At 39.7% G+C, this 20,963-nt stretch overlaps 1 protein-coding gene and 1 pseudogene across 3 annotated transcripts in view; both read right to left on the reverse strand.

Annotated features, from left to right (window-relative positions):
* The window catches only part of LOC105716985 (peroxiredoxin-2-like), a 118,353-nt pseudogene extending 99,371 nt beyond the window's left edge, over positions 1-18,982 (reverse strand).
* The window catches only part of SCAF8 (SR-related CTD associated factor 8), a 218,261-nt gene that overhangs the window by 66,948 nt on the left and 130,350 nt on the right, over positions 1-20,963 (reverse strand). Inside the window, exon 22 of one of the 3 annotated variants that reach the window (XM_012451799.3) lies at positions 19,019-19,104. The exons of the other annotated variants lie outside the window; for them this stretch is intronic. The gene's annotated coding sequence lies outside the window, so the exon portion shown is untranslated. Of the gene's footprint in view, positions 1-19,018; positions 19,105-20,963 lie in introns of those variants that run through there. 3 annotated transcript variants of the gene reach the window in all.

The following is a 20,963-nucleotide window of genomic DNA, read 5'->3' on the forward strand; positions in this document are numbered from 1 at the left end:
TTCAACCTGGGAGGTGGCGGTTACAGTGAGCTGAGATTGCACCACTGCATGCCAGCCTGGGTGACAGAGTGAGACTCTGTCTCAATAAATAAGAATAAAATAAAATGACTAAGATTCTTAAAACAGTGTCTGAGAGATAAAGCTGAGTTCATTGTCAAATGCATACATTGCACTGGATTTCACACGTGGGCTTTGGAAGAAACCCGTCTGCATTCATGTGACCAGGAGGAAGCTGGCACTGCTGACCCTGTCCGATCATCAGCCTGTCAACACCTGGGAGCTCTTGCCCACTCATACACACACCCCACCAACACCCAGAAGGCCTGACACACCCTAACAAGCCCCTGGACCTGGTTGCTCACACCCTTGACCGATTCCCCAGCCATGATCGCCTGGCTTCCCCAAAAGGCCTGCCTCTTTTAATCCTCCATTTGCTCCTCCAAAACCGATCTTGTCACAATGACTTGGCTGTGCAGGAGCCTTTGGTACTCACTTTCTGTTTTTTACCAGCTGTGTTTAGGAATAAAGGAAGGTCCCGGACAAGTAACTTTAAGTAAGTACCTGACTGGGCCAGGCACAGTGGCTCATGCCTGTAATCCCAGCACTTTGGGGAGGGCGAAGTGGGCAGATCATGAGGTCAGGCATTTGAGACTAGCCTAACATGGTAAAATCCCACCTCTACTAAAAAAAATATATATAAAAACTAGCCAGGCATGGTGGTGGGTGCTTGTAATTCTAGCTACTCAGGAGGCTGAGGTAGAAGAAGCGCTTGAACACGGGAGGTAGAGGTTGTGGTGAGCTGAGATGGCGCCACTGCACTCCAGCCTGGACAACAAGAGCAAAACTCCATCTCAAAAAAAAAAAAAGGCCGGGCACGGTGGCTCACGCCTGTAATCCCAGCACTTTGGGAGGCCGAGGCCGGCGAATCATGAGGTCAAGAGATTGAGACCATCCTGGCTAACATGGTGAAACCCCATCTCTACCAAAAAAATACAAAAATTAGCTGGGCGTGGTGGCATGCGCCTGTAGTCCCAGCTACTCAGGAGGCTGAGGCGGGAGAATTGCTTAAACCCAGGAGGCGGAGATTGCAGTGAGCTGAGATTGCGCCACTGCACTCCAGCCTGGCGCCTGGTGACAGAGCGAGACTCTGTCTCAAAAAAAAAAAAAAGTAAAATTAAAGTTGTACAGTGACCTATTTATGTAGGTTAGACAAGGCCTATCAACTCCATGAGGGCGGAGCCACATCTTCCCTGTCCACGTTTGAATCTGCTGCACCAGCTACTTGCAGGCACTCAAAACGTTTGTTGAAATAAATGTCTAACTCAAGGTGAAGAGCCATTCTAGGGCATCAGCTACCCGACATCAATCCTCCTCCAATAAACCAGAAAGTTGCTATGTCTGCTTTCCACTTCAGAGTTGGTTGATACCCATGCCATACCTGTGTACATAGGGACGCACGTCTGCCAGATTCTGACAGCTCCTGTCTCCTTTCTAAACTGTTCAGATTTCATGTGTTGTTGTATGTCTTGTGACTACTGTATTGTATTCATCTGATTTCACTAGTTAAACGTGTGATGACCGTACAATGTATTGTGCATGGAAGAATGCTTTGGAGAGTGACAGCGGTGCTATTAATAATCACACTGGGACAACAGTGAGGCAACCTGGGACATTTGGTCATCCTAATTTTAAAGAATGTGATAAAGAATCTCTGCTCGACCGAAGTGAATTTCACCTACATATCCTGGGCCTAAAATAAGAATAGAAGAATTTTGAGCAAAAGTTCAACGTGACAAAGGCACAGCAGTGACCCCGTTCTATTCCAGGTTTTACCATCAGAGGCACAAATGCTAATGGGAGGAAGGCTGGCTGATTCCAAAGGCGATTGCTTAAAGATAAAACAATTTGCCTTCATTGGAAGCAGAAAATGTGGGTTGGAGAATTACAAGAGTTTTTCCATATAACTTTAAACTTTTCTCAGTAACCAGGCAAGATTCCTGAGCCAGAATCTTTTAGCCAAACATTTCCCTGTACAGATTCCTCATGGAAGTCAAATTAACAGGAAGATGAAAAACCACGAGAACTGGACTCACTGTTAGTTACTGTAAGAAACTTCTATACCCATGTCACAAACCTGCGCACGCACCCCGAGCCCAAAGTTGAAATTTTAAATGGTAATAACAGACACTCAATAAATAATTATTAAACAAACAATTCTGACTATAAATACCTTTTCCAAAATGCTTTGCTGTTTATATTCAGTGGATCTATTCTTTTAGACGTTTTGCTCTGTAGATATGACTCTTATTACGGGGAAATATATTCTAGTAAAATTCATTATACCTCAAATTTTATTTTATTTGTTTCTCACTGATTTCAATTACAAAAGTGGAATTTCCCCTACTGGTAAAATACATTGGAAGAAGACGATTATGCCAAAATAATTCTCTAATATGGAGTTGGATGTAAAGTTTTATTATGTCATTTTATAGAAACAGGGTCTCACGATGTTGCCCACGCTGATCTCAAAACTCCTGGCCTCAGCCTATCTTCTTACCTAGATCTCCTAAAGAACTGAGATTATGAACATGAGACACTGCCTGGCCCCACTGAAATATTTCAGAATCTCAAATTTTCTATTCCTACATTCCTTAAGGAGGACACATAAAGTCAAAATAAATACCTTTCCATTTTAAGGAATATGAACACTCCAACTAGGCCAATTGATTTCAATTCGGCTATAATCACTGAGAGCCAGGCACGGTCAGGCGTTTTGCTAGGCGCCGGAGATATCAAGCTGCTACCAGTAATATCTAAAAATTAGCCCATGGATATACACAGCCAAACTGGCAAACTGGCTTCATAGTTTCCCAAATCGATAAAGGACTCTACAATGATCAGTGCATAAAAACTATCTAGGAAAGTAAGAGCAAATATCTCTGACCATGACAACAGTTTCAGACATTGAGACAAAATTATTTGTACACGAATGTGATGGAATTCTTCACTTACTCTGTGATCATTCATTTGTAAACTCTCTTTCCTGATTATTTCTCCAATGAATGAATGATTATTATTACTACTATTACCTAACATAATTCTACTTAAGAACCTACCTATAAATGGGTTCTGCAAAAACGATATCAATCATGTATCTTTAATTTCCTAGATTTCACAATTTAGCTAATTCAAATTTATAGCTGTCACTGTTTATATTTTGAGTTTATACTGGAGATTTATACTGAATTGCATTGAAATATTTCTCAAGCCCGTTACCAAAATGTTATCAAAAGATACTTAACAAAATGGGATCCTTCTGTCTTGCTCATTCACTTTATTCCTTGTTTAAAAGATACTGAATGCAAATGCTTTCAACTGAAGATTTTTTTAAAGATATGGTTTTCTTATATATTTAAATTGGCTGCTAGAACCCAAATGCCAGATTTCAAAAGCAATTTCCCAAATGTTACATGCAGCTGTCAAGTGTAGATCAAGAAATGAGCAAGATGACAAAGACAAAGCCTTGTAGGATACAAGCGCACAGGAGCTCTCAGGAGCTTTGAACTTGGTCCAAAGACACAATTACCTGGGGAGAAGCGGGCCCATGTGGAGAAAGCTGGTCAGGGTACACATTAGTTTTAACATGAGTTTTAGTTATACTAAAAATCTCTCCAGAAATTCAATCCAGCCAAAATCTAAGCTATAATCACTAGGAAAACTAAAAATGTTCCAGACTGAAAGAACTCACTGGGGTAGACACTGGCCATACAAATGAGTAGAACATTACATTCCTTCAGTTTGTCAAACTTAAATCAATGATCTTGAATAAAAATAGATTGTGTGTTTTATAGTCAACCAACTGTCCCCATTTTAAAAATCTTTGAGAACATGGCAGAAGTGAAATCAGATGGAGAAGATGGTTACATGTCAGAGAGCTGAAAGAACATAAAAATAGCTTTAAACATAATTTGGTTGATAAAATATTTTTCAACAAGGATTTCCATTATTTAACTTGATACAACTCATTACAAAATCTATGTATAGACAACAGATAAATGCTGGATCCAGACCCACATAGGATTTTGTAGGTTCCTACATACTTTTCCACGTAATATTAAGGATTCATCTCATGCTGAAATCTACAGACTTAATTAGCAAGATGAAATATTATTTTAGGCAAACAAAGTGAAATAACTCAAAATCTGAAAAGACAAATGGCAGAGTTTGGGATCTGAACACACAGTGTGTGGTTATGAAGAGATATTCACATCATAGATTTTGAAAAAAAAGGACACAAACCCCCAATAAATTTCCATCATAGGGTCAGACACAAACTCTCTTGATCCAAACCATGTGGAATGGATGTTAAGAACACAGGACTTCCCATCAGACACTCCTTGGTTAGAACCCACCTTTTGCCCAAATTAGCTGTGTAACTTGGGCTAAACTGTTTGTTTCCTCATCTGTGAAGTGAAATGATAGTGCCTATTCTCATGTGGTTCTTATAAGGATAAATTATGTAAAGCATTCGGTATAGCAAATACTCAATATGTAGAAATTATTACAGTTATTATACAATATCACTGACACCACCACAATAATCAGTAACACCTGCAAACCTTTAGCAACACTCCACAATACTGGGATGAATAGAAAAGCAAAAGAGAGCAAGCCGCCACCTGTAGGTATCTCGAAAAGCCCAGTGAGGCCCAGGCCACAGGTGAAATTCACACACATTCTAGGATATGGAGCCATCAGTCCATGTCCTGGCTCTGCTAATTAGGGATGCAAGATAAAATACAGGATGCCTGGTTAAGATGGAATTTCAGACACATTTGTATTAAAAAAATTATTCATTATTTATCTGAAATTCAAAAGTAACTGAGTGTCCTGTATTTTCATTTGTGAAACCTGGCAACCCAATCTCTAAGGCCCCTTTTCTCTCATTCACTTAAAAGAACCCGAGGGAATTCTGTTTTATCTTCAACTCCCTGACATCGAGAATGTGATTTCTAGCAACAAAACAAACAGCGCCATTCATTTACAAAAGTTGTATTAAGTTTCCCCAAATTTCCAAGGAATTTTTACCCTATCATGTCATTTGATACTCACTGTAAACAGCTGCTACCTTCACTCCTGCTTTACAGCTGATGAAACCAGGCAGAGCGGTGAGCTGTCATCATTTCACCACTGCTACTAAGTCCTCTACAATCATTTGCCACATTATCAGATTCCACAGATCTTCCCTCAGCCAAGAAGATTTTTAAAAGCTTTATTTTGCATTATGAAACAAAGCACGTTAAACATGCTTTTCAAATTCCTTCCTCTTCTCCCCAGTTTGACATACTGAGTTCTTATTCATGGACTGGAAAATCTTTCAGGTGCCTTCCAGCTCTAATTTTCTTTGATCTATGACCCACAAAGTTGCTAAATACCAAGGTCAATTTGTTCAAGAATCTCTGACAGAGTTTGTGCCTCCAGACAGCCTCACAGCCTGCTGTTATTTGCCCTTCCTCTTGCAAGACAAACTCTGCTACACTAAAAGAACGTGAAGGTTCCATGGGGCTGGGAGCCTCTCACTACAACCACGTTGCTCACCACCTGTAACACCCGGCTGCATTCAGCATCACGCTCGAGGGCACCCAGAGCTTGGGGGCGGGGCTGCTTCAGCTCATTTACCTCCAAGTCACCTCCCTCCCTAGCAGGAGCCACTTCTTCGAAGGCAATCTTGGCTTCTCTCTGCACAAAGCGCCCTCCTTTCCTCCACAGAAACTTGTCTCTACCTCTGCCTCTTCCAGCACAGTAAAAACAGCACATCAATTCTTGAGTAGTAACACCTTCAAATAATATCCCTATGCCAATATATCCACCCAATCCTTGCTACTGGGTTATTTCTTGAATGGCTACTTTTTTCCCTCCTTACTTTTCTATGTTTATGCACAACAATGCTCTCTGGTTTTCTTTTTATTTTTTGAGATAGAATCTCACTTTGTCACCCAGGCTGGAGTGCAGTGGTGTGACCTCGACTCACTGCAACCTCCACCTCCTAGGTTCAAGTGATTCTTGTACCTCAGCTTCCCAGGTAGCTGGGATCACAGGCATGTGACACCACGCCCAGCTAATTTTTGTATTTTTAGTAGAGACAGGGTTTTGCTATGTTGGCCAGGCTGGTCTTGAACTCCTGGTCTCCAGCGATCTACCTGCCTCAGCTTCCCAAAGGGTTGGGATTACAGGCGTCAGCCATGGCTCCTAGACAGAAAATTAGAACTGTGTTTCTACCTGGTTTTGGACCAGTTGTTTCATTTTATTTATTTTTCTTAAAGATGGGGTCTTGCTCTGTCACTGGGCTGGAGTACAGTGGTGCAATCATAGCTCACTGCAGCCTCAAACTCCTGAGCTCCAGGGATCCTCCCATCTCAGCCACCCGAGTAACTGGGACTACAGGTGTGTGCCACCATGCCCAGCTAATTTATATATATATATATATTTAAAAGATGGGGTCTTGCTATATTGCCTAGATTGGTCTAGAACTCCTGGCTCCAAGCGATCCTCCTGCCTCGGCCTCCCAAAATGCTGGAATAGTAGGCATGAGCTACTGTGCCCAGCTGCTGTCTGATTTTGAATAAATAATATAAGACGGCAAAGACGGTGGCTTTTAATAGTTTTATCCCATATCCAGCCCATTAGCAATACACATACGTTGTGAAATGTATGCTTTCCTGAAATTCAAGTACTGCTAAAAAGAGAGGGAGACTAAATCTAAAGCTCCCCTCCCCAATTCCATTTCCATATATCTTCTAGGATACTTTTCTTAATGATATTAACAACAAGTAGGTTCTGATACTCCTAAACCCTGTAGTCTTAATTCTTTTTCTCTAGAATCTAGATCAAGAAAAAAATAATAGTTACCATGTATTTAAATGCTTTCCACGTGCCAGTTCTATTATAAGTATCATCACACTATTATATGATGTTATAAAGTTTCTGAAACAGATGTAAAACTGAGGCACAGGGAAACTGAGTAACTTGCCTGATGCTGTAAGACCAGGAAGAGACTGAAGTTAGGCTCAGATACGCTCTTTACTCATACAGCATTTGAATGCCCTAAATTAAAATGCTGTAGCTAATATTTTCCATGTGGAACAGGTCTGGGCAGAAGGAAGGGGATGTTAGCATAAAATAAAAAAGGTAAGATAAAATCATTCTTTCTCCCTTTGACCTTGCAGACAATCCTTTCTGATTAAGGCTAGGAAGGTGAGAAAGACTCTGGTGGTTAAAGAGATGATGTTCCAAAGACCAGAAAGGGGTGCTGGGGCGGGGGTCGAAAGACAATTTCTGGCTTTCTCAGCCTTTTTCCTGAGACCACTCTTGTTGAACATGATTCAACTAGTTAAGGAGGTCAGAATGTATCCATAATCTGAACCAGGGCACCTGCTGCTGACAGACTCCTACTGCCTGCAAGAGAAACTGCAAACTCTCAACTGGGCAGTGAGGGCCCCTCACAACTGGAGGGGCCAAGCTGAGCTGCTCCCTGCTCTCCATTCACTCCATACCCTTTCAGGCCTTTGAGTAACCCCTGCAAATGCATTTCACTTCCAGCAAGCTGCAGGATGCTGGGCAAGTGACAGTTTCTCTCATTGCCTTCCCTACTCCACCCCTTCCCATGGTGGCCATTCATGGATTCATTTCCACAGCACAATGCTCACATCTCTGCCATGGCGCCAATCACTCTGTCCAGTAATTACCTTCCCAACTGCATTGCGGATTCCTCAAGGGCAGAGACCTTGCTTTCTTTTTGTGTGTGCCTGATGCTTACGTGTTTGTTGAATAAATGCATTCAGTGTAGGGATGCATTCATTCAGGTCCTAATCAGGTTAAAAGCTTAGAATTTTAAAATTATACAGAGTATTTTCCAAGTTTAGAGCTTCCATATACCCAGAAGGAATGCCAATCATCCACAAGCATACATTTAAGAAATTAATTTTTGTCTTCAAATACTTCTATTAATATGTAATAAAATTACTGTACTATTTAAGCATTTTAATGAAGGAAAGAATTGAGTAAAAATATTCTGGCCAGGGATGGTGGTTCAAATCTGAAATCCCAGCACTTTGGCAGGATGAAGCAGGCGGATCACTTGACATCAGGAGTTTGAGACCAGACTGGCCAACATGGTGAAACCCTGTCTCTGTCAAAAATACAAAAACTAGCTGGGCGTGGTGGCATGCGCCTGTCATCTCAGCTACTCAGGAGGCTGAGGCAGGAGAATCGCTTGAACCCAGGAGGTGGAGGTTGCAGTGAGCCAAGACTGCGCCACTGCACTCCAGCCTGGGTGACAGAGTGACACCCTGTCTAAAACAACAACAACAACAAAAACCCTTAATATTCCAAAAGTTACAAGAGTTTATCATAGTGGAAAAGAGTTACTGAAAAGTGAACTAAATAGTATTCTATTTCCTGAGCCTCCACAAAAAAAATTATTTGCAAAACATATCTCAATACAATGTCATTCTGGTAACTAAAATAAGTTCAGAAATTGATGTTTTATCTCCAATAACCTTATTTATTAAACTTATAAAATACCTGGAAAACAGTGAAAAGTAATAATTCTTTTTATCTGTTAAAAAAAAAAAAACAGCCTCTAAGTTAGACTTATAAAATAGATGGTGATGCCATGTATTCCAGGAGAAGCCCCCACATCTCCCAGCCATCAGACCACCTGGATTATTGGACATAATTCAGCATTCTGGACTCACTACACATAACAGACCCTAATATAACTGGGAGAAACATACAAAAAAGAGGCCTATTTCCATGTTTGATACCTGATTTATAGAAGTTAACATACAGTCACATTTAAGAAATAGCTGGCATCATATTGTACTATGGAATATTGTATTCCAGGCTGTTTCATCTTTGTGTGTGTTTTGGGGTGGAGGGGCAAGGCGGGTATTCACACATGTGACTAATTTAAAAATCTGAGCACAGGCCAGGTCAGGCGGCTCACGCCTGTAATCCTAGCATTTTGGGAGTCAGAGGCAGGTGGATCACCTAAGGTCAGGAGTTTGAGACCCTCCTGGCCAGCATGGTGAAACCCCGTCTCTACTAAAAATACAAAAATTAGCCGGGCGTGGTGGCGCATGCCTGAATCCCAGCTACTTGGGAGGCTGAGACGGGACAATTGTTTGAACCCAGGAGGCGGAGGTTGCAGTGAGCTGAGATTGTGCCCCTGCACTCCAGCCTGGATGACAAAACAAGACTCCATCTTGGGGAAAAAAAAAATCTGAGCATAGATTTTTGGGCACAATATGATGCACAATTTCAAGGAATATCATGACCAACCTTATTCTTAACACCCTTCGCCTAAGAAATATATGGCTCTTAAGTTAATCAGGGAGATGGTGTAGTTTATAGCCTTCCATCTATTCTAAGGAACCCCTACCATCCCTAAAGAAAGGTCAGATGTTTATGAGACATCACACTTGGGTAATTTTTCTGCCAGCTCACATACCTGTAATAGATGATAGCAAGTTGGAACCAAAATGTCTCACTGTAGTTGGTTTATTCCACCTACATAGAGGCAGTGACTATGCAGATAATTGCTTAGGGATACGGGGCTTAAAAGTATACAGAGAACATAAAAATTTTAACTATTACTAGTCTCACCTTTCAAGACCAAATTTACCCTATAAAAATGTGTCTATATATTTCTATGCCAGATACTGGTTTCCCTCACTCTGAACTGGTATGTGGGTAATAAACTTTGATTACATAGAATTTGAAAGTTAAGCCAGGCATGGTGGCTCACACCTGTACTCCAAGCACTTTGGGAGGCCAAGGCGGGCAGAGCGTCTGAGCTGAGGAGTTCGAGACCTGCCTGGGCAACATGGTGAAACCCCACCTCAACTAAAAAAATACAAAAAAATTAGCCAGGCACGGTAGCGCATGCCTGTAGTCCCAGCTACTCAGGAGGCTGAGGCAGGATAATTGATTGAACCCAGGAGGCAGAGGTTGCAGTGAGCCGAGATTTTGCCACTGTACTCCAGCCTGGGTGACAGAGCAAGACTGTCTCCCCATCCTTCCCCCCGCAAAAAAGAAAGTTAATAAAGTTAATAGAGAGTCCAAATACAAACAATCAAATTACTGTTTTAAATTTTTTAATTGGGTCTATTGAACACAAACGCACAAATGCCTTATAAATGACATAACAGATCTCTAATGTAAAAAAAACTATAAAAATTGGAATGTTATAGAGAAATACTGAAAAAAAACCTGTATTTTGTGACTTTCACTGAAACTAGGACATTTAATTGCAAAAAAGAATCAATATGAGTCACTAAAAACAGCAACTAAAAATGTGATTTATGTACTCCATAGAAAAAATTCCAGATTAAAAAAAAAAAAACCTCATTGTACAGGAATGAGCACAGGAAGAGCTTTAAAGAAAAAGACGTAGAGAAAATTTAAATCATTAAAGATTCTATACACATCTGGTTCCTTGACATAGATGTCATTCATTGAGAGTGAGTGAAAACACAGAATAAACTCTACTTTGATCCTCAGAGAGCAGTCAATAGAGTAAGGGCTAAGAATTCAGCTACCATGTCCCAGCATGAGTTCTACTTAGGAAAAAAATGGGTAGGTAATTATAGCAGACTGAGTATTTACTACATTTTAGGTACTATTTTAAGTACTTTACCTACGTAACTCAGTGACTGCACACCACAATGCTATGAGGCAGGTACCAACCTCATTTATCAACCTCATAGTAATCAACCTCATTTTACAGACGTGGAAACAGGTGCAGAAAGGATAACTATAACATAACCTTATGACTAGTAAGTGGCAGAGTCGTATTTCAAATCCAGGCACTCTCTCCAGGACCCACGTTGCTAACCACTGCAATGCACCCTCTGCACTGAGGATTAGAGTGTTAGAGCTGAAGGGACCCATGAAAGCACCTACATTGTATTCTCCTCTGTAAACTGAGGCTCAATCACATTGTCCTACGATTCCCTGCTGCTTGCTCCATTCACCACAGCCCTTTATCACCTTTACAGCCACCTTCACAGTAACTCGGGTCACTGCACAGGGCTAGCTGCAGATTTACACGTTTGCTTTGACTGTCTGGTAAGGACACCATTGCAGTTTTATAACAAACCAGCATTTGTTCAGTTCTCACATACTCCTCTGTTATCAGAATCCTCTGTGGCAATAATCTTATAAAACAATATTCTATGAATATTTTGTTGGTACACTCAGAAAATCAAACACTGTGTAACATGGACACTATAATGGTGCAAAGTTCTCAATTTTAATAAGTAAAATCGGATTCTTAAATAGATGACGGTAGTGAAAAGAATACCTTTGAAATGATTTTGGATTCGCAAATTAAATGTTAAAATAGACCAAAAAGTCTCCCCACCCCACCTCAGATGCTGACTCTGATGAATGTTAAAGTTCTTTCAAACTGTGAAACGGAGAGTGTGAATGGCTGTTTCTGTGAAATCACAGTTTCTGGAGCTTCAGCTGATTCACCTCAGTATACTACGGGACGGTATGCCGGGGCACTACTCTACTTCATCAGAATATGCTCTCATTATGTGGACAGACAGTAACAGATGACTCTCAGATGATGACAGACAAGTGATTTTTTTAAAAGGTGAGGTGAGAGTGGGGTCGGAATTTAGTTAAAGTTCGCAGAAATACCAATAATGGTTATTAGCTTTAACATTGTAGGAGAACTAGCTCATCCCTAGAAGCAAGCCCTGCGTTTCCTTTTATAGATACACAGTGACCTCTACTGGTACAAATGTAGAATCCTGAAGTGCAATTTTCTCCATAAGTCATTTTTCAGAGGCACAACTAAGAATATTTATTCTTTTAAAATGACACCAAAAAGGAAATATATAATTAAAAAAACAAAAAAGAATACTCATTTTTGAAATCTCTGATAATTTTCAATTAATGAGATCTCCTCCTCTACCAGAATTAGACATTTCAATTAAAGTAGTCCATACACATAGTATCACAGAATGAAAATAACTAAACAGTACTTTAATTTAAAAATCCTGGCGCTAAGTGTCATGGTGTCAAAGCTGCTATAAAAAACAATGACTTTGGAATAACTCCAATGTACCCAAAAAGTGCCAAAGGCACCAATTATAGAAAAATTATAGAGTATATTTAAAATTTGCAAAATGCTTTGAAACTTTCCATTGTCGAATGCTAAGTGGCTCACCTTCTCATGAATATTTTACTTCCTTGATTTTAAAACAACAGTTAAAGCTTTGGTTTTCTCTCTTGAATCTCTCAAAGACTATCAGAAATAAATTGTAGGTAGGTTTACTCCATTTATAGAAACTTCCAATAGGCAAGTTTTACCGACATGTGAAACAACGCAGAGTGACAGACTGACGTCAAAGACAGCCTCCGTATGTGTCATTATTTGTCATGCACATCAAAATACTGTACGTGAGTTCAAAGGAAAATGAGTTTTTGAAAACCCATAGCAATATTTTTAATTCTTGTAGGCTGCAATTATTTCCTTCAAACTATATTTCCATAACTTTCCACTGCAGAAAATGAAGCAGAAAAGAATTTAAAATGATACTTTTCAGGGAGGAACACTCAAACCAAATTTCATTCAAACGGTGGGAGAATACAGCTTCCTTAATCTTGCCCATTTTCTCTGTTTTAACCAAGTATAATAAAAATAGTTGTGAACTAGTGAGTTAGCCAGTTTTTGCCCAAAATATATAAAACAGAGCTCCTTTTCAAGGAATTATTCATTGCTTAGATGAGAGTAATGAATTAGGAAAAATGAAGGCATTTCTACTTAACTTTGATAACTAGGATTTGCATATGTGTATAGTACATTTCCTTTTCATTATTTCTATTTATTAATTTATCAGCCCACATTTGTGCGCCATCATGCCCAGCTAATTTTTGTATTTTTAGCAGAGACAGGGTTTTGCCGCATTGGCCAGGTTGGTCTCAAACTCCTGACTTCAGGTGATCTGCCCGCGTTGGCCTCCCAAAGTGCTGGGATTACAGGCATTAACCACTGCGCCAGCCTATAAGGACATATTTAACCCTTAAAATATAGAGTTTTTACTAAAAAATAATTTAAAATCTTCATACAACAACCTACTGCCTCCCCTGCGCCTGTCCCTGCCCCACATAACAATATCTGTAGCCACTTTGCGAGCCCTGCTTCTGCAGACCTGTAAATATCTTCTCTCTCCTTTCATTTTTTGGGCATTGGATGGGGGAAAAGTATGCTTCTGGCTCAAGGAATATCCATAAAAACCATTGTGGAAGCAATTACTGGGCAAGGTTCCGTGGCTTATAATTGTAATCTCAGCACTTTCGGAGGCCAAGGTAGGAGGATTGCCCAGGCCCAGGAGATTGAGACCAGCCTGGGCAAAATAGCAAGACCTCACCTCTATAAATAATTTAAAAAATTAGCTGGGTATGGTGGTTCCTTTCTGTGGTTCCAGTTACTCAGAAGGCTGAGGCAAGAGAATCGATTGAGCTAAGGCAGTCAAAGCTACAGCAAACTGAGATCATGCCAATGCACTCCAGACCCTATCTCAAAAAAAAAAAAAAAAAAAAAAAACCCAAAAAAGAAAAAAACTCAACAATTGCCACCACGCAACTCCTACTCAAATAACTGTATCAGTAAAATATGTCCTAGGATCACATAGTGAATAGACATATACTAACAGCTTTCAGTAGTGAAAGGTGAAGAGAAATAGTGAAATCTCATGGTGAGGCCATCAAGGCCTGGCCTCTGTCTTGTACTTGCTCCTCTCGGCCTACAGGATAATGCTTTACTCATACAAGGATGACAAGGGACACTACCAAAACAATTTTCTTTTTTTTTTTTTTTTTTTTTTTTTTTTTGAGACGGAGTCTCGCTCTTGTTACCCAGGCTGGAGTACAATGGCGTGATCTCGGCTCACCGTAACCTCCGCCTCCTGGGTTCAGGCAATTCTCTTGTCTCAGCCTCCTGAGTAGCTGGGATTACAGGCACGCGCCACCGTGCCCAGCTAATTTTTTTGTATTAATAGAGACGGGGTTTCACAATGTTGACCAGGATGGTCTCGATCTCTCGACCTCGTGATCCACCCGCCTCGGCCTCCCAAAGTGCTGGGATTACAGGCTTGAGCCACCGCGCCCGGCCTCCAAAACAATTTTCTAAAAGTTAACTCTAATTCCCTGAAAACATTCATGGGTTTTAAAATTATGAACATTAAATCACAGCTAGGCATGGTGGCTCACACCTGTAATCGCAACACTTTGGGAGGCTGAGGTGGGCGGATCATTTAAGGTCCGGAGTTTGAGATCAGCCTGACCAACATGGAAAAACGCCCCCTCTACTAAAAATACAAAATTAGCCAGGTGTGGTGATGGGTGCCTATAATCCCAGCTACCTGGGAGGCTGAGGCAGGAGAATCGCTAGAACCCAGGAGGCAAGAGGTTGCAGTGAGCCGAGATTACACCGCTGCACTCCAGCCTGGGTGACAAGAGTGAAACTCCATCTCAAAAAACAAAACAAACATTACATCAAGAAATTCCATGTAACTACTGAAGCCCTGAGAGTGCTCTAAAATAACACCTCTATGAAAAGAAAAACATCCTTCCAAACTCTGTCAAGACTGGGTACAACAGAGAGAAGAACAGGAAACAAGTGAAATCCTCCTCGGTAGGGGACTGGAACACCACGGGAAACTGCGGATACCAGGTACAAAAGAAAAACAGGAAATGCGGTCCTCAGGAGAAAATGGGTTAACTCAATTATGGCTAACCAAATAGCAGAATAGTATGTAGGCATTACAAACAATGATTGGCTTATATGCTTGGGAAGCATCTAGAAGAACACATGAGGAACTAATTGTGGTTGCCTCTGCAGAAGAAGAATTAGGGTGCTGGCTAATTATGAATTTTTTTACTTCATCTCCTTTGTTACTGATCAAGTAATTTATGATAAACATGTATTATTAAAATAAAGCAGACCCAGGCATGGTGGCTCATACCTGTAATCCCAGCACTTTGGGAGGCTGAGGTGGGCATATTATGAGGTCAAGACATCAAGACCATACTGGCCAACATGGTGAAACCCCATCTCTACTAAAAAACTACAAAAATTAACTGGGCATGGTGGTGCACGCCTGTAGTCCCAGCAACTTGGGAGGCTGAGGCAGGAGAATTGCTTGAACCTGGGAGGCAGAGGTTGCAGTGAGCCAAGATCATGCCATTGTACTCCAGCTGGCAACAGGGCAAGACTCTGTCTCAAAAGAATAAAATAAAATAAATAATAAAATAAAACAGACTAAAACATGAAATAAATACCATTGTGAATGATGAGAAGAAAAAAAATGACTGTGCTGTGGATGGTGGAAAGAAAACAGGTATTATGAGATGAGTATGAGAGATGTTTGTGACAAAAAAATTGGACAGAATACCTAACTTTTAACATTTTTGATCAGATGAAGCAATCTGATAAACTCATTTGTCAAAGCAAACTAATATCAATTTGAAAAAATAAAAAATGACTTAATTGAGTAAAGTGACAGGATTCTGGAAAGGAAATAAACCTTTACAGGAAAGTTACTCAGTGTGAGAATGTTAACATTTTTAAATTTTCTATTTTCACAGCTAGTCTCACCTATTTTCTTATTTGTCTGCTTTAATCAAGGTATCACCCCAAATGTTAACCACTCCAAGAATTAGCAGTGAACAAAACTACATTCTCCTTCACCTGTGGAAGCTTCTGTTGCACAAATTTCAAAAGCCTTGTCAAAGGCAGAAATTAGTTAGCATAAAGAATGTGATGTCATAGGATAAACAATTTGTACAAATCCTCAAGATACTCGAATGACAAATTCTGTGCGTAGGATAACATTCTCCATGAGTACAAAGGAGGCAGTAAAAAAGTTTCAAGAACCACCACAATTCAAACATGTAACATTGCTTTTAAATGTTCATCAAATGTTAAGGCTCCAAAATGCTATAATTGAGAGATCGTTTTTCCCTTTATTTTTTAAAAGCATTGTTCAAAAAACAACAAAAGCAACTACGTTATCCCACATGAAATTCCACAATATGAATTTTCAACTTAGCAACTAGTCTCGGTAATGATTAACTGGAATAAGGTAATAAGAGGAAGAAAACCAAAACCAGGTGGTGCTGTGGCTACAAACTACATAATGCTCACCTGCCTGACGGTGAACACAGGAAGGAGAGTCTGGAACTGAAGAGCAAGAATTCCACGTGGACTTGGAATTCTTGATCATTCAGCAGTCATTCATTTCAGTTAAGGGTAGATTTTGCTCTGGTGAAAATGTGTATGTGACAGAGTGAGAGTCTATAAGGGACTTCAAGAAAGAGAGGATAACTTTTTAAAAATTTCCTGGAAGATACTGGGGCAGGCTAATTTAAAAATCAATAAAAAGAAGCAGAAAAGAAAGCCAGGAAAATGAAAACTCCACTTATTTTACAGTATCATCTGAGACTGGCAACATATTTTACAGATTACATTCCCAAAGTGTGTTTGTGTGTGTGCACACATTCATGCACGTGTGCAACTATGCATTTAAAGACTCAATTTTAACAGCAATGAGAAAAATTTTACAATTCTGCTGTTTTTGTGGCTATAACCTTCACTCAGTCAATTCTCTTGTCCACTTTCAAAGACTTATCATCTTGGGAAACTAAAATAGTAATATTCCTAATCTTCTGGCAAAGCTAACCATCAAATCAGTAAAGAATTTGCCCCTCAAGAGTATATATCAGAGTCAAATTCCTGCACTAGTTAAATTACCTGGCAATGGCAAAATTCTGTTGGGGATTACAAAATGAGAGGAATGTTAATAACATTCTAAATAAGTCCTTTAAAATTAAAACTACAAGGAACTTTACACTAACAGAGCATACTCCAAAGAAGTACCACATAACTAATAAAATCAGTTGACAGTCCTGAAGGTATGAGCGTTTATCCTTTAAAGGTGTCAAAATGTTTTATATTTTGAATGAAGCTAAAATATTTCATGCTACTATGACTAAATTTAATGGAGACATCTTCATTTCTGAGTTTTATAGCAGAGCCTCCAGATGCTCTATTTCAATAAAAGCACAATGCAATCTAACACCAGATTTGAAAATCAAATAATTTCTAGAAAACTGGTAAGCAGAAAAACTGAAAACTGATTTTTGCTACTGCTAATGAATTTTTTAATTTTCTCACTTCGTAGTAAAGCTGTGTCAGGAACATTTTGCTTTTTTGGCAGCTAAAAGGAATTTCAAAATCCCACCTTCTCCTTGAAAACATATTAATTAGGTCTTTTATGGCTGAGGCTGTGCTAACACCCACCTTATGGGATCTAGTTAGTCATTTGTTTCTCATTTAAATATACAACTAAGTTGCAAACTACAAAGCTACACAGTCTACATCTAGCTAACTACACTATATTGTTTGACGTATAATCAATGTACATTATGATGAAATCTTGAAATACTATTAGCTATAAAATACCTTCTTCTTTCTTTGAGAAAGACTTACATTTTTTAGGCTAGTGGAAAACAATCCAAATTAAAAATCAACACAAGAGATATATAGAAAAAAAAGAAGAGGTAGGAACAAATCTGCCTTGTTAAAATGCTTTTCTTAGAAAGATGATAGCTTGCACAGATGCATCTAATCCACCTGATGCATAGAGCATTACTGCTGCTGCTGTCTCTTCTTGAACAGATACAGCTCTTAGGCTTTACAGACTAATGCAAATGTGTATACATCAATTGCTTCCTTCCTGCTGCTGCTCTTTTCAGACTGCAGACAAGGGGCTCTAGTTTAAGGATGGCAGTCAGGGTGGACACATTAGAAAGAAACATTTTAGTTTCAATGTTACCACGAAACCAGCATGAGAAGCAGCATGCCACATTATATGTTACAGTCTAGGTTCCATTTCTAACTCCACCTAAAATGAGTATGAACAAACTCATTTATAAGTGTTTGTCAGTCAAATAAAATGATAGTAGTCTAAATTTATTCACATATGTACTAACCAAAGGTCAATAAAGCTAAAAGGAAGCCAAGTGTAATAAAAGGGCAGCTATAAGGTCTTGCGTTTGAATTTTTACCCAGCAAAAAATAAATGACAATAAATGATACTTTGTAGCTCACCTTCTTCTCTCCTCAGCCCCCCACCCCCCTCACCACCCCTGCATACATCTAAAATAGGCTAACTTCTCCTACTCTAATTTCTGAGATAGTTTTGAAATTCCTGTTTTTTTGTTTTTTGTTTTTTTAAGACTGGATACTTAAGTTACTAGAATTTTTAAATACAGATTCAATGGTCATTATAACATACTCTAAGGAGGGGTCTAATTATTATAGGGGATTTCAAATTAGCAGTCCAACAGGTAGAGCAGAAATCATTCAATCCTAGAAATTGGTATCACTAGCATTCTTATTGAGGAAGAATTTAATTTAATGAGATTTGACAGATTAAACACAAATACCACAGGCGGGGCTGCTATGTGAATAGTATTCAACCCTTCAAAGGGGAAATTGTTTGTTTTACTAGGTAACAAGAACTGCTTGCACTGTAAGAAACAGTGGAAAATTAGCCCCCAAACACCAGTAGATTATTTAATGCTATTTTGGCTTCCACCTAATAAGATGCCACAAATAATATGGTCTACTGGGAAATGTCCCATGTAGAAATAACCTTATATGTAAGAAATGAAACCTGAGAAGGCTCATTGCTAGAGTAACTTTACAGAAAATTAGAATTCTTTTATCAGTGGGTCTCAAAATGTAGTATGCATATAAATTACCTGGATTGCTGGGTAAAGATGCAGGTTTCCTCCACCTACTCCCAAAGCTTTTAGCTCTATTAGGTCTTGGGAGGGGCTCAGCCTGAATTTTAAACAAATCCTTTGGGTATTCTAATACAGGTATCCATGGTCCACACATTGAGAAACACTGATCTTAAAGGTGTCAGACATCCTTTATAGGTGGCCTCTTCTGTAGGGTGATTCCACGGGAGCGGTGTGCTCTGTCCAAAAGTGTGAATTACCTGCCATTTCACCATTAACCTATAATGAAAATTTGACAAGGAAAGCTCTTGGTTTACAAAAGTCACTTATTAAAGTGAGAATTTGTGTGTGTGTGTGTTTTAAGGAATTTATCCCCCAAATCACAAACTGACTGAATAACAGCTGACTGTCTAAAATCTATTATGATAGCTAGACAATCTATTATAATATTAGGGTCTATGGAGACAATGAAGAGAGACACGGGGTAAATAGTGGGGGGAAAAAGGCACAAGGCAATAATCTACTTATAATTCTGCCTAGGCCCAGCCTTATGTGTCATATAAAGGTGTACACCCAGCCAGGTGCAGAGGCTCACACTTGTAATTTCAGCACTTTGGGAGGCTGAGGCAGGTGGATCACTTGAGGTCATGAGTTCAAGACCGGCCTTGCCAACATGGTGAAACTCCATCCCTACTGAAAATACAAGAAATTAGCCAGGCTTGGTGGCATGTGCCTGCAGCCCCAGCTATTCAGGAGGCTGAGGCAGCGAGAACCGCTTGAGCCCAGGAGGCAGAGACTGCAGTGAGCTGAGATTGTGCCACTGCACTGCTTTAAAAAAAAAAAAAAAAAAAGCATATACCTCACACAGGGGCACTATGGAGCAAACCCATTTATTAGTCTCTCCAACCGCATTTTCACACCCTACACAAAACTACCAAATTAATTTCTCCTTAAACACCAATTCATCTTTCAGTTTGGGAACCTATACTAAGTTCCCTCGCTCCTCCTCCAGGAGTCTGTGAACTATGAACTACTCCAATTCTGCTGCTGAAGATTCTGTACAAGCCCATCTCACTTAACCAATCTAACCATGTCTGTCACCTTCTCCCAAAGTGTACTTCCCAGCCCCAGCCAGATGGGGCTCACATTTCATTGGCTTTCGAGGGGTTGACCAGCAGGCTTTACACCTTTGCTCTAGTTGGTTTCATAACTGATCAGCATCCCTACACGGAAATACCTTTTACCCTTTCTTAGCCTTTAAGATAGTCCTTCGAGGCCTACCCCAAGTCCCACTTCTACCATAAATCTAGTCACCACTGCATTCTTTTCTCTTCATATGGAGCATTTCGCACCTTCACCAAATATTGAAGCACTTGGCTACATTCAACCTTGTGTTTTATTACACCATTCTTTAGTATCCTCCCCATCGCCCACCAACTTTCCAAGTTCCTCGAAGGCAATAACACTTACAGAATTTCCTGCTATCTCCATCCCCACCCAATCTCTCACTCAAACAAAATGCTAGCATACAAAATTGGCTTGATAAACAGCTATCACAATTTATGTATTTAATTATCATCAAATTGCATCCCAATGAATACCTGTAAATAAATTGACCAAACACATATCTGAGCAAACATCATACATCAAGAACTATTTGTAGTCACTGGGGCTATCCTTAGTGAATTCTTTGCCTCAACTATCTTATGTAAGCCCTGAAAACAAAAACTATTCTTTTTTTCTGCTACCAGCATCACAGGAAGATCTACAGTAGCTCTTCATTACAGATTCTGAGAGTTAACCAGAGCGTTTTCTACTCTTTAAGTTACTGGCAGCACTATGAAAGCTGAGAAGAGAAGCTAAAACATCACTTTACCCCAGACCAACAGCGCTGATTCTATTTTATCACACTAACAACATGAGATTAATTTAAGGTATGGAATTCACTTCCTGTGTGCCCCATTTATTACCTAAGAAGATAGGAGTATTAGATGTCAGCTGTAATAATACTCATTTTAAAAGCCGGTAAGAAAGATACACATAAACTGCCATCATTAAAGATTTCTATCACTATGATTACCTTTTTCTGAAATAATAAAAAGGACAGGACTATACACATGGCAAGAAGGCTTCTCAAG

The sequence above is a fragment of the Aotus nancymaae genome, unplaced genomic scaffold (assembly GCF_030222135.1).
Source record: "Aotus nancymaae isolate 86718 unplaced genomic scaffold, 86718_ANA_hifiasm-v0.15.2.pri h1tg000040l, whole genome shotgun sequence".
Classification (NCBI taxonomy): domain Eukaryota; kingdom Metazoa; phylum Chordata; class Mammalia; order Primates; family Aotidae; genus Aotus; species Aotus nancymaae.